This window comes from Pseudophryne corroboree, chromosome 5, assembly GCF_028390025.1.
Source record: "Pseudophryne corroboree isolate aPseCor3 chromosome 5, aPseCor3.hap2, whole genome shotgun sequence".
Classification (NCBI taxonomy): Eukaryota; Metazoa; Chordata; class Amphibia; order Anura; family Myobatrachidae; genus Pseudophryne; species Pseudophryne corroboree.
In genome coordinates, this window is record NC_086448.1 from 766,504,418 (window position 1) to 766,516,035 (window position 11,618).

The 11,618-nt window shown below is 47.7% G+C and overlaps 1 protein-coding gene across 2 annotated transcripts in view; it reads right to left on the minus strand.

Annotated features, from left to right (window-relative positions):
• The window catches only part of AZIN1 (antizyme inhibitor 1), a 43,436-nt gene extending 35,340 nt beyond the window's left edge, over window positions 1-8,096 (minus strand). Inside the window, exon 1 of one of the 2 annotated variants that reach the window (XM_063924235.1) lies at window positions 7,790-8,096. The gene's annotated coding sequence lies outside the window, so the exon portion shown is untranslated. Of the gene's footprint in view, window positions 1-5,577; window positions 5,671-7,789 lie in introns of those variants that run through there. The other variant, XM_063924236.1, reaches the window with a different exon arrangement.
• Window positions 8,097-11,618: the final 3,522 nt, after the last annotated feature.

The window sequence follows — 11,618 nt, forward strand, 5'->3', positions numbered from 1 at the left end:
ATCTATCCCATGCATGTTTAAATTGCTCTACTGTCTTAGCCTCTACCACCTCTGATGGGAGACTATTCCACTTGTCCACTACCCTTTCTGTAAAGTCATTTTTCCCTCAAATTTCCCCTGAATCTCCCCCCCTCCAGTCTCAGTGCATGTCCTCGTGTCCTATTGCTTCTCTTCATTTGGAGAATGTTTCCCTCCTGGACTTTGTGAAAACCCCTGATATATTTGAAAGTTTCTATCATGCCCCCCCTTTCCCTTCTCTCCTCCAAACTATACATATTAAGATTTTTTTAGTCTTTCTGGGTATGTTTTGTGATGTAGGCCATGCACCATTTTAGTTGCCCTTCTTTGTACAGTCTCTAATGTATTTATATCCTTCTAGAGATATGGTCTCCAGAACTGGACACAGTATTCTAGATGAGTCCGTTCCAATGACCTATACAGTGGCATTATCACTTATTTCTGCTGCTGATTCCTCTCCCGATGCAGCCAAGCAGCTGACTAGCCTTCCTCATTGCTTTGTTACATTTGTTACCTGCCTTTAAGTCACCTGAAATAGTGACTCCTAGATCCCTTTCCTCCTCAGTAGTTTCCAGTATAGTGCCATTAATACTATATTTAGCCTTTGTAATTTTGAGACCCAAGTGCGTGATTTTGTATTTTTTGGCATTAAACTTGAATTGCCACACTCTTGTATAGGATGCAGTTGTCTATACAATACCCATCTGTACATATGTAAGTGTCAAGGTCTCACTGGGTAGTCTGTTGCTTTACCCTAATCTCAAAGAGACTGATGCAGGCATCCAATCACATCAATAAACTCCAGTAAAAATAAACTAATTGTTATTCGATAAGAATTTTGCTTGTCTTACAATTATGGTTATCGATCAAAAACAGACATTTGAGCATTATGTTTCACACTTCGCCCTGCGTACCTAATTCCAATGAAAAGAAATGTATAAGCACAACTAAAACTTGCAGTGCTCACCAACACTGAACCCAATAACAACCACATAGCCTTGGTCACATAGGAATAATGTGCATCTGCTTTCACACCCCGAGAGGGACTATTAAGGTCTAGTAAGCTGAAGTGCATTTGAAACCGATTTAAGATTCCTCCTTTGCTATTGGATTACTGAACATAGAACAGTAATAGCGGGTCTTACATTTCTCTGTGCTGATTTGTTATTTCTGAAATGCATACATGTGCTGCACCAAATGACATGAGCGAGTAATCTAGTTACAGATGTATTTGAACTTGGTGACTTGGGAAAGATTCACAGACTGACACAGCAAAGCTTTAAATGGATAGTAATTTCACTGACTAAAGGCTGTAACGACAACTAATCCTAAAAAAATGTGATGGCTAATGGTGGGTACAGACCAGGCGATATTTTGTCCATTCAGTGGAATGGATTATATATCAGTGGCAGGTTGGTGGGTGTGTACATTTGCCTGCAGCACAACCGATGGCCAATATACCTGTAGATATATCGGTGCATCTGGCTGTGTGTACGGGTGACCTGCCGACAACCCGTACACTGGCTGCAGGGACTGATGTTACAGCTGGTCAGGCATGGATGTCAAGACGTACATATCGAGCGGCAAATTGGTAAGTGTATATGCTTTCTTGAATCAGGCGATGGCAGGTCCGCCTTTCAAGTCAGATGGGTGTGTACCAAACATTAGACAACATTGATAGGTATACCATAGTGTAGAAATCTAGCAAATCTTTACTCCACATTCAATGTGTTTTGTATAGGGACAATAAAGTTGATTGATGGTATTAGCCCCCTTTAAGCTGCCATTATATATAGAACTATCCAGCTGCAGATAGTCACCTGTCCCATGCTCTGTCTACCCCATCTGTCACCCCTCCCCTTTAGAATGTAAGCTCTCACGACCAGGGCCCTCTTCCCTCATGTGATTATCCTTTTTTTACTTTAATAATCCTCAACTGCCCAAATCCTGCAGTTTTTTGGCCACCTTGAATCTTATCTGTCGTCTACTGGTGTAGTTATGCTTAGTTACCCTGAACTTGTCCTATATTGTCTTCAACTGTAAGTCACCGTTTTCCTGTTTTGATAATGTGCATATGTACTCTGTAATTGGGCGCTGTGGAACCCTTGTGGCGCTATATAAAGGATAGTAATAACCAGCTACATTACTATAGACAAGTTGCCAATGTGCTCATTCTTGACACTGCAAATGTGATGGAGCTGCAATACTATTAGCGGACGATGACCACACATACACGGTTACATGTAATAAACCACTCTGCATCAGAGATCCCTTTCTTGTGCCCATAAATGTGGTGATTTGCAGCTAATTAGCACTACAACTGCTTTATTAGACAGCAACATGTATAGATGCAGTATCAGTAGCAAAGTCATATAGTGTCTAGACCAGGTAGGCTTCTGTGACTGAGCTGCATTTGAAGTTTACGACCAGAGCAATAAAATCAAAATGAATTACACAGCTGTCCTTTTAAGTAGACCAACCTCCTGTGTCCATAAATGGCCTTTAATACTCTTTAGAATCAGCCCTTCTCCAGTCACATTCTACACAGAGTTCCTTACCTGATCTCAAACTCCCAAAAGCCATGGTTTACTTTGGGGATTTCTGTAATCATGCACAGAAGATATACATCAATTTGGCTGTGCAAGTAATTAACCTGCCACCTCCGACAGACACGAATCCTAAAAACACGAGTTGTTTGGGATTCTTCGGAAACACGGATAAATGTCTGGCGGAACAGTCTAGTAAAGCTCGTGGATAACGTTGGCCTCATATGCCCTTATATCATTAGAGGAGGGTTTGCTCTGCTGACAGCAGCCAGCCTGCGTCCTGAGCTGCAGTGACTGATATCTCCTGCTACAGACAGCACAGGAGATTGGGAGCTGTATGAGTGGCTGGTGCAAGCTCGTCCCAGCACCAACACACTATTAGCAAAGTACGAGGTGTTGTCGAGATGGTTTATAGAAGGAAAACAGAAGAAATTAATTCAATAATGACTGACGTTAGTTACACTATTTATGGATTGAATAGCACTGGGAAATAGCTCCCGATTCTATTCAATTGTACACGCTGTTATGACGGGGAAGGGCGGTTCTTGTGGACTAAACAGGGTGTTTAGACAGTGAATGACTGTCCTCGCGCCTGAAGTGCACGCCCCAATGCTGTTTTGTCCACGTTACAAAACAGCATTGTGGACCTAAGTTTGGTCAGTTTTCTGCTCGCAACCCCGGAGGGGTGCAAGATGAATTCCTTTAGTCGGGGATGACACCAAATTGAATAGCTCGTAGAGCTTCCTCCAGGCACTATTCAATCTGCGCTGAATTGAATAAAGTCCAATGTAAAAGGAAATACCAGCAGTTTGGGACAAGCAAAATGTTTTAATCTATGTTTAAGATATCGATTGTAATGAAAACTTCTATCTAGTAAATCTAAACATACTACAGGGTTACAGAGCTACATTATATAGAGATGCAGAGAGTTCTATATAGGGCACCCTTTTTGGATGGGCACACCTGCTAGTTTAAATCCATGTGCTGCCTTCAATAGAGAATATCTAAAATTCCAAAAGAGAAGACTGGCCTGTGGGTATTAAACACTATCAGATGCTGAATAAGTTACATGCCTGGGCTGACATTTCAGAACGTGTTACCTTGAAAAAAGAACATTTGATATGTTCTGAATCATCATAACTCAGGGGTTCTTAAACTGGGTCATGACCCCAAAGTGGGCCGTGACTACCCCACTATGGGGCTGCAGGAGGTGTGAATAGGGCGCTCGTGGAGGCTGAGACAGCCCTGCTCAATCTTCCTCTCACTGGTCAGATCATTACATTCCAATGGGGTCAATTCAATTCACCGACAGTAGAATAGCGCCGGGAATTAGCTCCCGGCGCTATTCAATTCAGCTCAAGATAAGTCAGCGAAGGCCCATTCTACCAGACTTAACAGGTTGAATTGTCGGGAGAACAGGCATTCTCCGACTTAACTCCCCGGAGTGATGCTGATTCCCGACAGAATCAGCCTCGCGCGAGCCAGCACTTTTGTCGGATTTCTTCTCTCATTCCCCGGGAGTGAGAAGAATTCCCGACAATTGAGTGACAGTTGGCGCTGTATTGAATAGCGCTCCTGGCGCTATTCAACTGTCTGTGAATTGAATCGACCCCAATGTGTACTCTGAGAATTCTGAGCACATAGAGAAGCCAGGTGAAGTAAAGAAAACTGGTACTTAAGTAAAAGTGCGCACATACGCACAGGGGCCCGTGGCAGCAGCATACTGGACGCTAATATGCTTTGCCTACTTTTTTAGACTCTATATTTCAGGTGTCCCATGACTTATATGGAGGGTGACAATGGAATAAATCAGAATGCACAGGGAAATACCTGCTGTGAGTTCTGTAGCATAACTGTGGCTGTATACGTCAGCATTATCAGATTTTTTTACTCTGCATTTAACAATTCAGTGAAATACACCTTAATGTTCTATAGACTGCTAGCAAATCCCCAAACCAGGAAAACTACCTGCGATTTTCAGATCCAGAACTCTGAACCAAATATATTCAACTAAAGAAAGCAAAATCACAGCTCAATGATGTGTGACTGAAGGAAAATCAGAAGACTTCAACTTCAGTATGTGCATCAAGATTAGGTCAATTAAAGTCGTTATTCTTATTTCCTCTTTAAGCTAGCAGGCGACCCAAGAAACCTATACACTCTGCACATTTCTATAGAAATTCAAAGCTTTGGGGAAATTTTACATTTGAAAAGGTAAGGAAAAAAATTAGCATAATCCTGTGAGACACACTAGCCGGGAGAGATAAATCGGACTGGGAGCTAGCCATTGTGATGGATATGAAGCGAATACCGAAGGCAGTTGTTACGAGTCGTCTTTGCAAGGCACATTGTATGGGAAGATAGCTGTACGCAAATCAAGCATTGGAACAATAGCAAAGATATGAAGTATCCTTGATTGGAACAAGAGATGTGCAATAGTTATTTTAGACAGAATTGATTGTTGATTGCATTGTTTCACTGGCCGCTGTTTGCAGTGAAGTATCTTGCAAACCAAGCATTCTTATTTGCAGGCACATTTCACAGTAATAAGTTGCATTTGAAATAGCAAAAAGACACCTGAAGACACAGCAGTTACATAAGCAACGGGAGCATGCCATTCATTAATGGTGCTATGTGAGGGCACCGCTCCAAACTAAACTCCATGAGCCGATCTGAAGCGTCCGGACCGTCTAACAGGATCCTGTAATACAACCATTGCTTAGAAACCAGACCTGCACCAATCTGTATAGAACTCAAGCAGAAACCACTAACAGGATAGTAACACTTACACGACAGTTCCTTAGCTGCATGGATTAATGGTAACTGCAGAAAGCATGAACACAAAAAGTAGCAAACCAGTACATCTGGATGCAGCGTCGTTTTTAATAAGCAAAATGCTCAATTTCTAAAATGCTTTTAGGTGCCTCTGATGCCAGCAGTTAGCAAAAACTTCATAAATATGACTGAAAGTAATAAACTACTGCAGAGGAAACTGTGCCATGAAATCGGTTACCTTAGACATTTACACAAGTCAGATTCCATGGCTGTGCAGGACGTCTGATTGCTGCATAACTCAACAGAACAGCCTCCCGGCCCGTCAGACTGAGAGTGAAACCCAACAAGAGCAGAGTATATTGTTCGTTTAATGACAGGAAGAAGTGAAAACTAGATTGAGCTGGTCCAGACAGGAAAGAAATCCCTCACCCCACCCTGCACTCCCTTAATTTGCACTGTTGCCACCGACAGCATGCATACAGCCCAGAGTGATAGAAGAATAGAGGATCTGCACGGCGCCAAAGCAGGGCAAGACTTGGGTGGATTGTACGGCCATCTCAGCTTCCTATAACCCTTTCTCTGCCAAAGGTGCACAGCAGATAAGGCCAATGTGAGGCAGGCATTTATAGATCACAAAACAGTCGGAGTCACCATTGCATTTATCACAGAATGATTTACGAGTATAGCCATCATAAGCTCCTTAGGTTCTTCACAGCCAATGTGCTCTGCAAAACTGGTTACCAGTTGGTAAACCAATTACCATCCTGTCTAGACTGAAGCCAAAAGCCCCATAGCAACTAGAACCGTATGGAGACACATGCTCAATATAAACACGCCGGCCTTTCAGCTGAATGCTGCATTGCACATCTGAGATCAGATATCCATCCACAGTCACTGTGCTATTACAGAGGCCTCGTGTGAAATGCGCCACCGACCGAGGTACGTACCGTACTTAGGAACAAGCAAATAAGCGCAATTAAATCAAATGTTGGTGAAACTAAGCACTAACGTGCCACATTTTATGCACTATTCTGAATGGTGAAATGCACAGCAAACTAAAATCTATCCCATAGTCCGCAAGCTCAATAAATACAGCTGTCTGGATAAATGTACGTGGCGTGATCCAGTATCACCAGCAAGGATTGGAAAAGTGACGCTGTTTAACATAAGACTCAACACCTATTTTTTTAGATGGACAGGTAAATACTGGTGACTACTCTGGTGAGACAATTCAATTTTGCATGATGTGCCAACCACTGCTAGATTACTAGTGTGCGCACACATCCGCCATAGGTCATATATGCAACATCCTGCGCACTTCTGTGGAATACGATAAACTAGCGATGTTGCTGACTGCAATATTGAGAATAGCACAACTCATTCAATTAAAACACCCCCATAACATGGACCTATTACCTTCATGCTGCAACCACTACTGTAAACAGTGCCAGTGATTCATCATCTTCCACATTCCCCATGAAAACATTACATTAGCACGTTACCCTAACCACAGCAATATTGTATAATATTACAAAGCTGCATACACAATACTCAGTCTGGTAACTAAATGCAGCAACACTACAAGGTGCTGCATTCATCCTGCAATACTCATTTCACTGTGGCCAGATCTTGCAAGATTCAGCAACAAACTTGATTCCAGTGTAATGTGGAGAAAGCAGCTGTAAAGGAAAAGGTGCACAGGGAGCTGCGGCACAACTATATAGCACCACGCGCTAACCACCAACTTGTAAAATCATTCAACTAAAATCAATTTTCACCAATGCACAAATATCAAGTCACAGAGCCAGAGAGAACACTGAAATCACAGACCGTGTCGGCTACTACCTTTGGGGGCCGCAGGCTGGGCAACTGTTACAGGACCAACATTAGCAGTGCAGCTTTTACCCTCCTATTGCATGAAAGGAGATCTATAAAGGAATTATAAATGCTCTGGAGACCCTGTGGCTGAGTCCTATACGTCCAGCATTACTGACCACTGCGCCAGTATGGGGCGTGCTGCTGGGCTATTTGACACTACAGCACCGCCCCTACAGGCAGACCCCGGTATTGCAGCGGTAGTCCCGTCCCAGCAGCACCGAGGCTTTTGAATTTTCCCGCAGTCAAAAGCAGCAAAGACCCGCCCACTCCCCCACCTGCCAGCCGTCACGTGACCTTCCAACTCTCTGCCTGCCATGCGCGCACACGCGGCAGGCCAGGGGTGTCACGCGCAGCAGCACCCTCACACAACCCCTAGTCCCGAGCAGGCCGGGCCTGGCCTAACCCAGCCGCCGCCAGCAGAGGGCGCCGCCACATACGGCGCCCCTGGCCGCCATCCAATACTATGTACCATAGCGCACACACATCACTGGCATTCACTGGGGCTCGGCCCGACGCGAGAGCCATAGACCCCGCAGGCGCCCACAGAGCCCTCTCCCCATCCGGGTACTTACGTGAGATAACGGCCCGAAGGACTTGGGGAATCGTCTTCTCTTTTTTGGCGGAATTTTTAAAGAGTGGTGTGGGGGCCCAAGGGAGAAATCACAGAGGCGGCTCTTGCCATATGCCCGGGAGGGGCGCGGGCGGGAATCGGCTCAGCGACGTCGTAGCTAATCCGTCAGCGGGGAATGGAGCCTGAGGTCCGGGTGGTCTGTCTGTGTGTGTGTGAGCCGCGCTGCTGCTGCCGCCGCCTGCGTGCGTGTAATGGAGGAGTCCGTCAGACAGGATTAAGCCAGCCGGGGCCGGCTGCGGAGGGGGGTCCTTATATAGAATCAGGAGCCGGGGGCGGGGCTCGGAAAGTGGACGTCACGGGCTGGGGGCGGATCCGTGAGATGCTGATTTGGCCGTGGCCGCGGCTGACGTTGCGTCTACGATGCCAGAGGTCGCCATCTTTCTAGCGGGCACTGAGAGGGTAACGCGTCTTACTACTGGTACTGGGCCTCCTGTGTGCAACTGGCAGCTGTGAGGGCTAGAGTACCCTCGCATACCCTCCAACATTTTACATACAAAAATCGGTACAAATTAGAAAAGGGGGCGTGTCCACCGGGGTAAAGGGGCGTGGCCACGTCCCTTTTCCTATACTTTCAATGGAAGTTTGGCGAGCCAAAAATAGGTACAGACCATAAAAAAAAAGGTACTGTACCTATGAAAAAGGTACAGTTGGAGGGTATGTCCTCGTTATCACCGACTAGTCAGCTTTCCCGGGGGGAGAGATAAGAGTTTGTGCTGGGGACACTTACATGTCATGTACACATGTGGTTTTATTCTACACAGCAATAGTTATCTGTAGGTCTTGTCTCATGGTATTTATGTGACATCAGGGCTGTAAATAAGGACGGGTACGCACCAGAAGTTGGATATTTCCATGCTAATAGGCAGGGCCGGCTCCAGGCCTACTAGCACCCTGAGCGAGAAAATGTAAAAGCGCCCCCCCCCCCCCCCCCCCCCATGCGTGCGCTACCGGAAAAGTGGGTGTGGCCTCTGGAAAAGTGGGCGTGGCCTCGTAACTTCATATCATCAAACTATAAATATATTTTCACACAATTAGCAGCCTTACACATAGCGGGTTCACTACGGCTGGCCGGCGGTCGGGCTCCCGGCGACCAGCATACCGGCGCCGGGAGCCCGACCGCCGGCTTACCGACAGTGTGGCGAGGGCAAATGAGCCCCTTGCGGGCTCGCCACGCTACGGGCACGGTGGCGCGCTACGCGCGCCACACTATTTTATTCTCCCTCTATGGGGGTCGTGGACCCCCACGAGGGAAAATAAGTGTCGGTATGCCGGCTGTCGGGCTCCCGGCGTCGGTATACTGAGCGCCGGGAGCCCGACCGCCGGTATACAGAAGACCACCCCACATAGCCACAGTAGTGTTCCTTACACACAATGTCTCCAGTATAGTGCCAGATACACATAATGTGCAGTGCCAGATAGACATGACATGCCCCCCAGCAGTGCCAGCTACACATGACATGCCCCGCAGCAGTGCCAGCTACACATGACATGCCCCGCAGCAGTGCCAGCTACACATGACATGCCCCCCAGCAGTGCCAGCTACACATGACATGCCCCGCAGCAGTGCCAGCTACACGACATGCCCCGCAGCAGTGCCAGCTACACATGACATGCTCCCCAGCAGTGCCAGCTACACATGATAGTGTTCACTTTTTAGGGCATGGTGCTGATCACAGGGAGGGCACATTTTAAGTTAGGAGGGCAAAATGATGTACATACTGTAATGCTTGTTGTTCCCATACCTATATGCTAAAGCATGGACAGTGGCGCGCAGCAAAAATTAAGGGGAGTTACTTCGTGGGGAAGGTACGTGGCCACATAATAGTGGCAATTTGCATTACACCACACAGTAGTGCAGCTAATACACACTGCACCACGTAGAACCTCCTATACACTTTGCGCCAGGCACAGCACTGAGACACATTGCACCAGGGAGAGCACTGAGACACATTGCCTAGCCACAGACGCCTAGCGGGAACACTACATGACATGCCCCCCAGCAGTGCCAGCTACACGTGACATGCCCCCCAGCAGTGCCAGCTACACGTGACATGCCCCCCAGCAGTGCCAGCTACACGTGACATGCTCCCCAGCAGTGCCAGATACATGTGACATGCCCCCCAGCAGTGCCAGCTACACGTGACATGCCCCCCAGCAGTGCCAGCTACATAAATGGCCACACAGTGCCAGATATGCACCCACAGTTCAGATACATAAATGCCCCCAAAGTGCCAGATACATAAATGCCCCCACAGTGCAGATATGCCCCCCACAGTGCCAGATACATAAATGCCCCCACAGTGCCAGATACATAAATGCCCCCACAGTGCCAGATACATAAGTGCCCACACAGTGCCAGATACATAAGTGCCCCCACAGTGCCAGATACATAAGTGCCCACAGTGCCAGATATGTCCCCACAGTGCCAGATATAAAAATGCCCACACAGTGCCAGATATGTCCCCACAGTGCCAGATATAAAAATGCCCCCACAGTGCCAGATATGCCCCCACAGGGCCAGATACATAAATGCCCCACAGTGCCAGATACATAAATGCCCACAGTGCCAGATGCATAAATGCCCACAGTGCCAGATATGTCCCCACAGTGCCAGATATAAAAATGCCCCCACAGTGCCAGATACATAAGTGCCCACAGTGCCAGATATGTCCCCACAGTGCCAGATATAAAAATGCCCCCACAGTGCCAGATATGCCCCCATAGGGCCAGATACATAAATGCCCCCAGTGCCAGATACATAAATGCCCCCAGTGCCAGATGCATAAATGCCCACAGTGCCAGATATGTCCCCAGTGCCAGATGTAAAAATGCCCACACAGTGCCAGATATGTCCCCACAGTGCCAGATATAAAAATGCCCCCACAGTGCCAGATACACATGTCCCATGCCCCCCCCCACAGGGCCAGATACATAAATGCCCCCAGTGCCAGATGCATAAATGCCCCCAGTGCCAAATGCATAAATGCTCACAGTGCCAGATATGTCCCCACAGTGCCAGATATAAAAATGCCCACACAGTGCCAGATATGTCCCCACAGTGCCAGATATAAAAATGCCCCCACAGTGCCAGATATGCCCCCACAGTGCCAGATATAAAAATGCCCCCACAGTGCCAGATATGCCCCCACAGTGCCAGATATAAAAATGCCCCCACAGTGCCAGATATGCCCCCCAATGCCAGATACACGTTTCATGCCCCCAGTGACAGACATGTTCCCAGTGCCAGATATCCCCCCCCCCTCACCTGCCCCCGTGCTGCTCACCGGTCACCGCGATGGTTGCTGAGGCTGTTGCTAGGTGCTGCTCTTTGGCTGAGGGCAGGGAGGAGAGCGCAGCGTGCGCCTCTCCTAGGAGCCCTCAATCTCCGGCGGCGGTGTACAGGTTCAACTAGGCGCCGGTCCGCAAGCCAATCAAAGCTCGCGGTCCGGCAGCCAATCAGCCTCAGCTGCCGGACCGCGAGCTGTGGTTGGCTCACGGGCCGGCACCGGTTAGCGGGGAGGGGAGGGGAGCGGACTGCAGCTGTAGCGACGGCTCCAGGCTCCAATATGGCGGCCAGAGCTAGCAGCGCCCATAAAGTGTGGCGCCCTGTTCGGCCGCTCTATTGGAACATGCCTGGAGCCGGCCCTGCTAATAGGAACGAATAATCGTGCAGATCGTTCAATATGTACCCTCAATTGCGTGCTCACGTTTGTTGTTAACAATATAATTTGGTTGGCCATGCTGCACAATCAGAAGATATTCTGTATGAT